The 10,533-nt window shown below is 53.0% G+C and overlaps 1 pseudogene; it reads right to left on the bottom strand.

The window, feature by feature from the left end:
* Window positions 1–4,768: 4,768 nt before the first annotated feature.
* Window positions 4,769–10,219, bottom strand: LOC146175371 (uncharacterized; annotated as a pseudogene).
* Window positions 10,220–10,533: the final 314 nt, after the last annotated feature.

Raw genomic sequence — 10,533 nt, 5'->3', positions numbered from 1 at the left:
TTTAAAGGACCGCTACGATGTCCGCCGCCGGAATGTTATCTACGCTCCGGGCGATATGGTCGGACTTTGGCGACCAGTCCGCTGCCGCGGCTTGCACCAAAAACTACTGGTCCGCAGAGAGATAGAGAGAGAGAGCCTTACGGTTGCAATTTCATAACCGAGTATGTGGACGTAACTTTAATAGTCCAAGTTATGTGCTTAGAAAACAAAAAGCCACTATTAACGAGCTGGCTTTCTAAAAAGCGAAAAATGCTGCTTGAGCTTCGCTGTCTACTGAGGTTTCCTCCAGTTCGGCGATTATAGCATGCATCATTCTTTTAAAATAAAAAGTAACAAAAGTTGTCAAAATGTATTAATCATGCAGCCATAGCAACGTAACCGTACATATTCGGACATTGGTTAAGCGTATGCTATGAGTAAAAAAAAAACGAAAAAAAAAGACCTTTAACAACGTAACTCATATTCCAACATGAAACGCAAACGTTTCGGCTCCTGGAGCGGAATACAAGGGAAACTGAACGTTTTTAAAGGGCAGTCTTCGTTATTGCCTGCCAAAATTACCCACTGGTATGAAGCCTAGGTCTTCTCATTCCACTGATAGTCTTAACATATCCATGCACGCAACTGCGCAGACACTATGTGTACCTCTGAAGTAGAAAATCATCGCGGCGGCAGTGCTCAGAACCAGGAAGGGGACCAGGCAGACGAACACCAGGTTGCTCAGTGTGGGAATGTAGCCGGAGATGCTGCGATGTCGAATCAACGAGCATGTTGTGAGCATACTATCGTTCATTAACTTCGAAGCTTACGAAGAGAGACATAAATAATATCTCATACGCACGATATATACCAAGGTAGGTTCTGTTACATCGATATATGCACCCTAACGAGACAGATGAGTCTCTAACGTTGTTACGCTGGTTGGTTGGTTGGTTGGTTCATAGGAAGGGAAAGGCGCAGTATCTGTCACACTTGCTCTGTGGACACCTGAACCGCGCCCTAAGGGAAGGGATGAAGGTGGGAGTGAAAGTAGATGGAGAGAAAGGGGGGCCGTAGTGGAGGGCTACGGAGTAATTTCGACCACCTGGGGATCTTTAACGTGCGCTGACATCGCACAGCACACGGACGCCACTTCGTTTCGCCTCCATCGAAACGCAGCCGCCGAGGCCGGGATTCGATCCCGGGAACTCCGGCACAGTAGTCGGGCGTCTTACCACTGCACCACCCCGGCGGGGCAATGTTACGCTGTAATATAGAAAACTCGCAGGAACGTGACTGCGCTCTTCTTATCTGGCGCTGAATTTGTTTCTAAAAAAAAAAGGTAATTTGCCTGGACTAGAAGGTGCTAATACACGAGCAGCAATTTGTCCGCAAACATCGCTTAACACAGGCGCCTAATGAGCTCGGACATAATGAATAGTGCACAACGAAGGCGCTTGCAACTGAATTCTCCTCCGAAAAGGTATGTTTATACATAGTATTTTTCTTTTCTTTTTTCCATTCTCATATTTTTATCTTCCACTCTCTTTCTTTACTATTGCCCCACTCGCGCCGCCTTCAGCTGCAGTCAAGACACCTAAAAACGCCCCGTTTTACAAGAAGCCACTGGCGTGCCTAAAACAGATAGGGGCTGGAATACAGAAATGACGATGAACTTGAAATAGTGATGTACGATATAAACTTTACATAATATGAAATATACAAAAATATGAAAAAGGGCGGGGAGGGCGGGGTGTAAAAACATGAGAAAACGACGGTGATGGCGAACAAAGTTGGCAGAAGGCAAGGTAAAGGCTAAAACCGACTTTTGTAATAGCAGGCCAAGGTAAAATTGGCTAAAACATATATTATTGTCACGTAAACGAGGCCCCTCACAGTTGCGCCGGGGCAGGCTCAAAGTTCAGAAACAGCGTTAGAGCTCCCAGTCTTGGAGCTAGTACACTTCTTCGTTCTCTCACACCTCTGCGCGTCTTCGTCGTCAGCGCATGCTACATTAGCCCCCCACCCCGTTCGAGAAGCATCGGCCCGATGCTAAATTTAAGTGGGGGCAGAATAGTACAGTCACTGTTGTCTGGCATGAAATGGCTTGAACCGGACCACGTGGACCACTTCAGAACGCTTGGGACGTCGGAGTTCTGGTTCCCCATGAGGAACGACTTCATAGTCCAGATCACCAACACGTCGAAGAACGCGGTAGGGACCAAAATAACGGCACAAGAGTTTTTTACCGAGTCCGCGTCGTCGAATAGGGTACCAAACCCAGACAAGGTCACCTGGAAGATAATCTTCAGTGCGCCGCCGCAGGTTGTAGCATTCTGCATCTCGGCCTTGCTGCTGCTGAATTCGCACTCGGGCAAGTTGGCGGGCCTCTTCGGCACGCTGTAGAAAAGAAGCGGCATCGTCATTTGGAATTTCGTCTATAAACACAGAGAGGACATAGTGCGACGAAAAGATTTAGGGATCATGCTACCGGCACCTTGAAGAAAGTCGATTACCTGGCGAAGCTCGGGATCGTTGCGTTGACTATCGGCAAAGTTGGCTGTACTGATTGCATTCAGAAATGCGTCGCCATCACCACTTGCGTCCGAAGCTGGTTGCACAGGAGCACGAGACAGGCAATCCGCGTCTAAATTAATGCTTACGACCTGACTTGTAGGTTACAGTGATGTCATACTCTTGAAGTTGTAGGCTTCATCTTGCGAGACGTGCAGAAGGGTCTTTGAGGGTTGTCAGCCAACAAAGCGCGTGATGGTCGATCACCACTTTAAAGGGTCTGCCGTATAGATATGGTCGGAACTTCGAAATAGACCACACGATAGCGAGTCATTCCTTCTCAGTGGCCGTTTCATCGTTTCATCGAAATGTGCTAGAACTGGAGATCACTGCAGACGACGTTGAAGCCCTTGAAATGCTTGCATTAGCTGTTCTCCCCACGTGAACGGTATCTCAGCCTCAGCAAGAAGTGCAAGGGGGGCGGCTATTTTGGAGAAGTTTTTCTCGGAACGCCGGTAATATGCACGTAATCCAAGAAAGCGTCGAACTTCTTTCTGGTCCCGCGGTGTCGGAAAATTGGCTATCGCAACAGTTTTTTCAGGATCTGGCAGAACTCCTGCCTGGTTCACGACGTGGCCAAAGAACTTGAGCTCTTTCGTAACCGAAATGACATATTGCGGCTTTCAGAGTGAGGCCCGACGATTGGATGGCTGCTAGTACTGCGTCTAGGCGACGAAGGTGCTCCTCGAAATTTGGGGCAAATACAATTACGTCGTCCAAGTATCTGCAAGAACGCTGTCCATGAGTCGCTGAAAGGCTGCGGGCGCGGAGCAAAGTCAGAAGGGCATAACTTGAAATTCGTATAGACCGTCAAATGTATGAAAGCCGTCTTTTCGCGGTCCCTCTCATCGACCTCTATCTGCCAGTATTCAGACTTGAGATCCATGGAGGAGAAGTACCTTGTGTTGCAGAGACGATCTGAGGCGTCATCTATTCTGGGCAAGGGATAAACACCTTTTTTTGTAACGTTGTTCAATCGACGATACTCGAAGCAGAAACGAAGTGTGCCGTCTTTTTTCTTTAGAAGTACCGCAGGTGCAGCCCAAGGGCTGAGGGAAGGTTGAATGACATCATTATCGAGCATTTCTTTGACTTGAACTCTGATGGCACTACGTTCTTTTACGGAAACCCGATAAGGCGACTGGCGGAGTGGTCGAACAGCTTCGTCTGTAATGACGCGATGCTTTGCAAGGTGCGTTCGGCCAACGCGTGACTATCTGGCAAATGCATCAGAGTAGCAACTGAGCAGGTTGCGTAGTTTTTCTTGATACTTCGGACGTAATGCCGGGTTTACTTCGTACCGCGGTTTTGTGTCATAGGATTCTGTTGCTGAAGTGCTGGTTAACCTACGTGCAGAACTAGTGTCAGTTATGGTATCGAGATATGCTACAGTTGTTCCTTTGTTCAGATGTTGATGCTCATTGCTGAAATTCATGAGAAAAACATCAACTTTGCCATTTTCAAAGAAAAAAACTGCCCTGACAACTGCTATGCCAGTTTCTGTTTGGTCTCGACGATATACCTTCTGTGTTTTGCATTGGGAGGGAGCCCAAGGACATCATAATGCTAGAACGTAGGGGCACACTCACATGGTCATCAATAATGTGAAACGCAGCAGGGAGCATGCTATTGGTTGTGATGGAATTCTCAATTGAAAATCTTACCGACTGATTCAGCAAATCGATAATTGCCCCGTTTTCCGTTAGAAATTCCATGCCGAGGATGACATTACGGGAACATTGGGCCAACACAATAAACGTCGCCAGAAAGGTTTGCCCTTGTACAGTGATCCTCGACGTGCACATTCCCGTGGGCATAATTAAATGTCCTCCAGCAGTGCGTATTAGTGGGCCATCCGATGCTGTTGTGACCTTTTTGAGAGCAGCTGCGAACTCTCCACTCAGAACTGAATAATCGGCACCAGTGTCGACGAGAGCAGTTACGTCTGTGCTATCGACGAAGATCTGTAGGTCGGAAGTCTGTGTCGTGCGGCGGCAGTTTCGAGGCGTCCAGTCTCGGCTTCGGTGCTCTGAAGGAGTGGTGATTCGGAGGTCGGCGTCGTGGTTACGTTGGGGATTGGCGGGTTGCTTAGGCGTCGGTTCTGCTGGTGTCCGTGTGCAATGAACTTTGGTGTGCGGAGAAGAACTGTAGTGCGTTTGTGGAGGATCTTGGAATTTTCGTGCTTTAGCAGCCGCACCTCCAGAAGCTGCTGCATCTAGTTTCCCCTACGGGGACTTTGCGATTGCCCCTGGGGCCCAGGAGAGCTGTACCTGCGAGGCGAAGGCGATCGGAAGTGGCTTGGGCCTGGGTCGGCATGCGAAAGGTATTCTGCAATTTCGCGTGGCCGCTGTCCAGGCAACGGACGACGGGCATCAAGAGGAAACCCACGGAGGCCGAGTTCCCTGTAGGGACATCGGCGAAACATATGTCCATCTTCCCCGCAGTGATAGCACTACGGTTGGTTGTCGGGTGTACGCCAGACATCGGTCCTTCCAAAGCCGCGACGGCGTACGTTTGGTCCAGACGACCCAGGGGTGACCGGTACGCGTGGCTCGTAGGACGGCGTCGAAGGCGGAAGGTAGCGGCTGGTGACCGCGGCGTAACTCAAGGTCTTGGGTGGCGGTGTAGCTGCGACGGGTGCGGGCACAACGGGAGCGGGCACGCCCAGCGCTTGTTGTACTTCTTCCCGAATAATGTCAGAAACTGATGCGACTTGTGGCTGTGGTGGAATCGGCAGGTATTTAGCCATTTCTTCCTGGACTATCGCCCGGATCGTATTGTTGCGAATTTTCAGGGTCGCAGCGGAGCACCAGAGCAAGATGACCAGCGTGGCAGGCTTCTCATTCTGAACAGTCCATGATGTGCTTGCGCTCCGAGCGCTCCTCTAACACGGGCTGGTAAAGCTGATCCCAGCGCCTCCGCTTTATAGCGTCGGCGGATGCTATAGGGCCGCCGCCTAAACGGAACGGCGAAATGTACGCGCTGACGGGACAGAGATGGGGGTGCCACGGCGGCAAGCAGGTCTGCAGAAAAGCCGGGAACATCCGAGGGGAGCTCCTGGGGAGGTGTCTCGAGGTACGCGGGTTTGAGGCGATCTAGAGAGACGAACTCTTCACGACCATCCAGCAGGATTGTCGCTGACTTTGTCGTCCTGTTGAGGACGCGGTACGGGCCGTCGTATGAGGGGGTAAGAGGCGCCTTTACAGCGTCTCCCCTGAGAAACACATGCGCCCAGGACGCAAGGTCTGGATGCACAAAGACTTGATGGGCAGATGAGCGAGGCGGCACTGGGCGCAGATGCTGAAGACAGTCTTGTAGGCGATGAAAGTATTGTAGGGGCTGGGACGAGAGAGCCGAAGGTACGAACAAGTCTCCGGGAAGCCGCAGGGATGTACCGAAGACAAGTTCGGCCGCCGAACAGCCTAGGTCGTGACGCAGGACGGCACGTAGGCCTAGGAGCATCATAGGGAGGTGTTCGACCCAGTGCTCGCGATCCAGGTGCGCAGTGAGGGCAGCCTTCAGCTGGCGATGGAGTCGCTCGACCATGCCGTTGGCACAGGGATGGTATGATGTGCCGAGTAGCCGTGTGAGCGACGTGAAGAGGGCACATTCGAACTGGCGGCCGCGATCCGTGGTAACAATGCCGGGGCAGCCGAAGCGGGAAGCCCACGCTGAAACGAAAGCTCTGGCAACTGTTTGCGCAGTAATGTCCGGAATTGGCACGGCTTCGGGCCAACGGGTGAAGCGGTCAGCCATCGTCAGAATATACTTGTAGCCCTGAGAGGGGGGAAGCGGTTCAACCAGGTAAAGATGAATATGATCAAAGCGCGACCCAGGTGGCAGGAAAGACTGAGCCGGAGTCTTGGTATGGCGTGTCACTTTGGCGGACTGGTAAGCAAGGAACGAGCGGGCCCACTGGCGAACGTCGATGTTAATGTTCGGCCAGACGTACCGCTGGGTAACGAGTCGCTGCGTGGCTCGAATGCTAGGATGGCAGATGTCGTGGAGGGAATGGAAAATGGCACGACGAAAGGCCTCCGGGATGAACGGTCGCGGTAGAGCCGATGATATGTCGCACCAGAGCGATCCGGGTACAAACGGATGAGGCACGAGCTGCAGACGGAGGGCTCGGGAGTGGGCACGCAGGGCTTGCAGCTCAGGGTCTTCAAGCTGCGCCCGGGCCAGAGATTGCCAGTCCACAGCAGGTGAAGACACGCCGATGGTGGTAATGCGTGAAAGTGCGTCGGCTGCCTCGTTGTCGGTGCCTTTGATATGTCGAATATCGGTTGTGAACTCCGATATGTAAGCCAGCTGACGAAGTTCACGGGCGACGTACTTCGAAGAGTTCGTACGGAACACATATACCAGAGGCTTATGGTCCGTGAGAACGTAAAATGGGTGGCCCTCCAAGGAGTGGCGATAGTGCTGGATGGTGAAGCAGATGGCAAGCAGCTCACGGCCAGATACGCTGTAGTGAGTCACGGCAGGGTGGAGCTTCCGAGAAAAGAAACCCAGTGGGTGCCACTCGGAATCGATCTGATGCTGGAGAACCGCACCAATGGCCACGCCAGAAGCATCCACCATGATGCGAGTGGGCGCGGATGTTTTAGGGTGGATGAGGACGACGGAACCGCCAAGGGCTTGTTTTGCAGCCGTGAAAGCGGCCTGAGCTTCGGGAGACCAGGAAATCACGGAAGATGAGGACTTGGTGGTGCGGAGAAGGTCAGTCAGGGGGTGAAGAAGCTCGGCGCAGTGCGGAATAAAGCACCGTGAAAAATTCACTAGGCCCAGAAACTCACGCAGCTTGCGTAGGGTAGTGGGTGCTGGAAAGTCCTTAACAGCCTGGACGTGAGAAGGCAGTGGGCGAATTCCCAACGCCGAGATGTGGTGGCCCAGAACTCGAGCTCAGAAGAGCCGAAAACACATTTTTGGGCATTGACGACCAAGCCAAACTCTTGGAGGCGTTGAAAGAGTTCCCGGAGGTGACGCTCGTGATCCTATGGAGAACGACTCGCGACGAGGATGTCGTCAATGTAGGCAAATACAGCCGGGAGTCCATGCGTCACTTCAGCAATGAATCTTTGGAAAGTCTGAGCTGCGTTGTGTAGCCGAAATGGCATGCGCACGTACTCAAACAGTCCGAAGGGTGTAGTGATGGCTGTCTTCGGAATAACGACCGGCTCAACAGAGATTTGGTGGTACGCCTTTACAAGGTCCACTTTACTAAAGATCATGCAGCTTTCCAGATGTCCAGTGAAGTCTTGCATGTGTGGAAGGGGATAGCTGTCGTGGACTGTGTGAGCGTTGAGAGCCCGGTAGTCGCCGCACGGACGCCAGTCACCCGGTTCTTTCTTGGGCACCAGAGGGAGTGGTGAAACCCAAGCGCTGGATGAAGGGCGAATAATACCAAGTCGGAGCATGTGGTCGAATTCCCGTTTTGCAATAGACAGACGCTCATCGAAGAGGCGGCGCGGATGAGCTGCGACAGGGGGACCACGCGTGACAATGTGGTGGGTTATACCGTGCTTGAGGTGGCTGATGAAGATTACGAGGCCTCTTGACCTCGGGAAAGTCTGCGAGGACTTGGGCGTATGGGCATGATGGGATCAGAGTTCGGATGCCAGTGGAAGCGACAGCCGATATAACACCAGTGATGGAAAGGCGCGTCTTGCTGTCGATGAGACGATGGCGACGCATGCTGACGTCCAGATCAAAATGCGTCAGGAAGTCGGATCCAAGGATGGGTTGATGTACATCAGCGACGATGAAGACCCATCGAATGTGCGCCGCAGGCCAACGTCCAGAGTGATTGATCGGAGACCATACGCTGCGATGGAGGTTGAGTTGGCCGCACGGAGAATAGGTCCATGGGACTTGGAAGCACGGTCGGCCTTGGAGGACGGCAGTACGCTGACTTCGGCACCAGTGTCGACGAGGAAGCGCAGGCCAGAAATGCGATCCATGACGACGAAAAGGCGGCCAGGTTGAAGAGCGAGGTCACACGCCGCCGTCAGTGGTCTCGCTCCGCGTTTCCCGACCAGTTGCCTAATGGAGTGCGCACTGGCGGGCGCGGTGCTGGAAAGTTCGGTGATACCAGCAGAGACGCGGACTGCGAGAACTGGACGAGTGCGGACCACTCGGCGAAGACGAACGGCGGCGAGGTTTTGAGGAGAAACCGTGCTGGGCATGAGAGGATGTCCGAAGGACATCGATAGAAGCGGCCAGCTGATCGATCTGGGCCTCTAACCGGGAAATGACAGAGGTCTCTGGTGGAGAAGAGAGGGCAGCGACGGAAGGAGAAGTCGCGTCGTGGACTCGATCAGCGAGCTGGGCGGGTGGTCAAGAGTCAAATCACCCGCAGTAGCCAAGATGAGGTGGGTGGACTGCGGCAAGCGTTGAAGGAAGAGCTGCCTCAACAGTGCGCCATTCGAGTCGGCGTTGCTTTCGCCCAGGAGCTGCCGCATGCTAGTGAGTAGCTGGGAGGGGCGGTGGTCTCCAAGCTCTTCATAGGTGAACAGCAGCTGGAGTCGCGCACTCTCAGACGCCGTGGTGCGGTCCAGAAGGCCCTGCTTTAGTCGCTGGTACGGGGCCATAGCCCAGGGGTCCAGCGATAATGTCCGCCACCTCTTGAGCCACTTCAGGAGGCAGGTTGGAAAGTAAATGTCGAAACCGAGATGCCTCCGAGGTGATGTGGTGCAGATGGAAGATGGCTTCCACTTGGGCGAACCAGATCTGCGGACACTTGGGCCAGAATGTTGGTAGCGGAGCTGGAGAGCTGCGACGTCCCGTTGGTGCAAGGTAGCGTCAGGCGGAAGGTCGCCTGAGAGCGGTAGGTTTCTGGGGTCTGTCATTTCTTAGGCCGGAGTCACCACTGTTGCGAATTTGCAGGGTTGCAGCGGAGCACCAGAGCAAGATGACCAGCGTGGCAGGCTTCTCATTCTGAACAGCCCCTGCTTGCGCTCCGAGCACGCGCTGCACATCTTTATTTTCCTCTAACACGGCTGGTAACGTTGATCTCGGTGCCTCCGCTTTATAGCGTCGGCGGGCGCTATAGTATCACGCAACAATTCCGTCGAAAACTGTATGGCCTCACTTGCATTGGCGGCGATCATAGACGCAGCAGTACGTTGATATTGCCGGGCACGCATGTCAAGTGCCTTTTCGATGGTGGTCGCTTCCCTGATGAATTCGTCTACTGTTGTTGGTGGACTTCGCACTAGGCCGACAAATAACTGCTCTTTAACACCCTTCATCAAAAGGCGCACTTTCTTATCTTCCGACATGGTCGGGTCTGCACGTCGGAAGAGTCGCTTCATCTCTTCGGTGTATACCGTCACACTTTCATTTGGATATTGTATTCGGCTATTTAAAAGAAGTTCCGCTTTTTCCTTGCGAAATGTGCTGGTGAACGTGCACAAGGATTTCACCTTGAATGTGTCCCATGTGCGGAGTCCGGCTTCGTTATTTTCAAACCATGTTCTTGCAGAATCTTCCAGCGCGAAAAGACATGACGCAGCTTGGAGTAAGCGTTCCAAGCGTTGAAGACAGCCACTCGGTCAAACTGCTCCAGCCAGTCTTCAGCGTCCTCATGAGGCAGGCCGTGGAAACGGGGTGGATCTCGCTGCTGGTGGAGCAAAACCGGAGTTGTCGATACCGGCGGATTCATTGCGCTTACACCAATGTTCCTTGTTAGTTTGTGGTCAAAGAGAGGACCGCACTCGGGAGGAAGATCTTGCAGTCGGCGACTGCTCTGATGTACTGGGGTCTCTACCTGAGGCGTGCGCCCTGGGCTTGGGTCCCTGCTTGTAGGGGGTGTCCGGTGCATGAAAGTTGTACCGTAGCTTCACCAAATGTCGCGTAAACGAGGCCCCTCACAGTTGCGCCGGGGCAGGCTCAGAGTTCTGAAACAGCGTTAGAGCTCCAGTCTTGGAGCTAGCACACTTCTTCGTGCTTTCCCAATTTAAAACTAGTAAAACCATC

Source organism: Amblyomma maculatum, chromosome 10, assembly GCF_055883805.1.
Source record: "Amblyomma maculatum isolate TAMU_Amacu chromosome 10, ASM5588380v1, whole genome shotgun sequence".
Lineage (NCBI taxonomy): Eukaryota > Metazoa > Arthropoda > Arachnida > Ixodida > Ixodidae > Amblyomma > Amblyomma maculatum.
The sequence above is the reverse complement of the archived record's forward strand: the minus strand, read 5'-3'. Positions and strand labels throughout refer to the sequence as shown.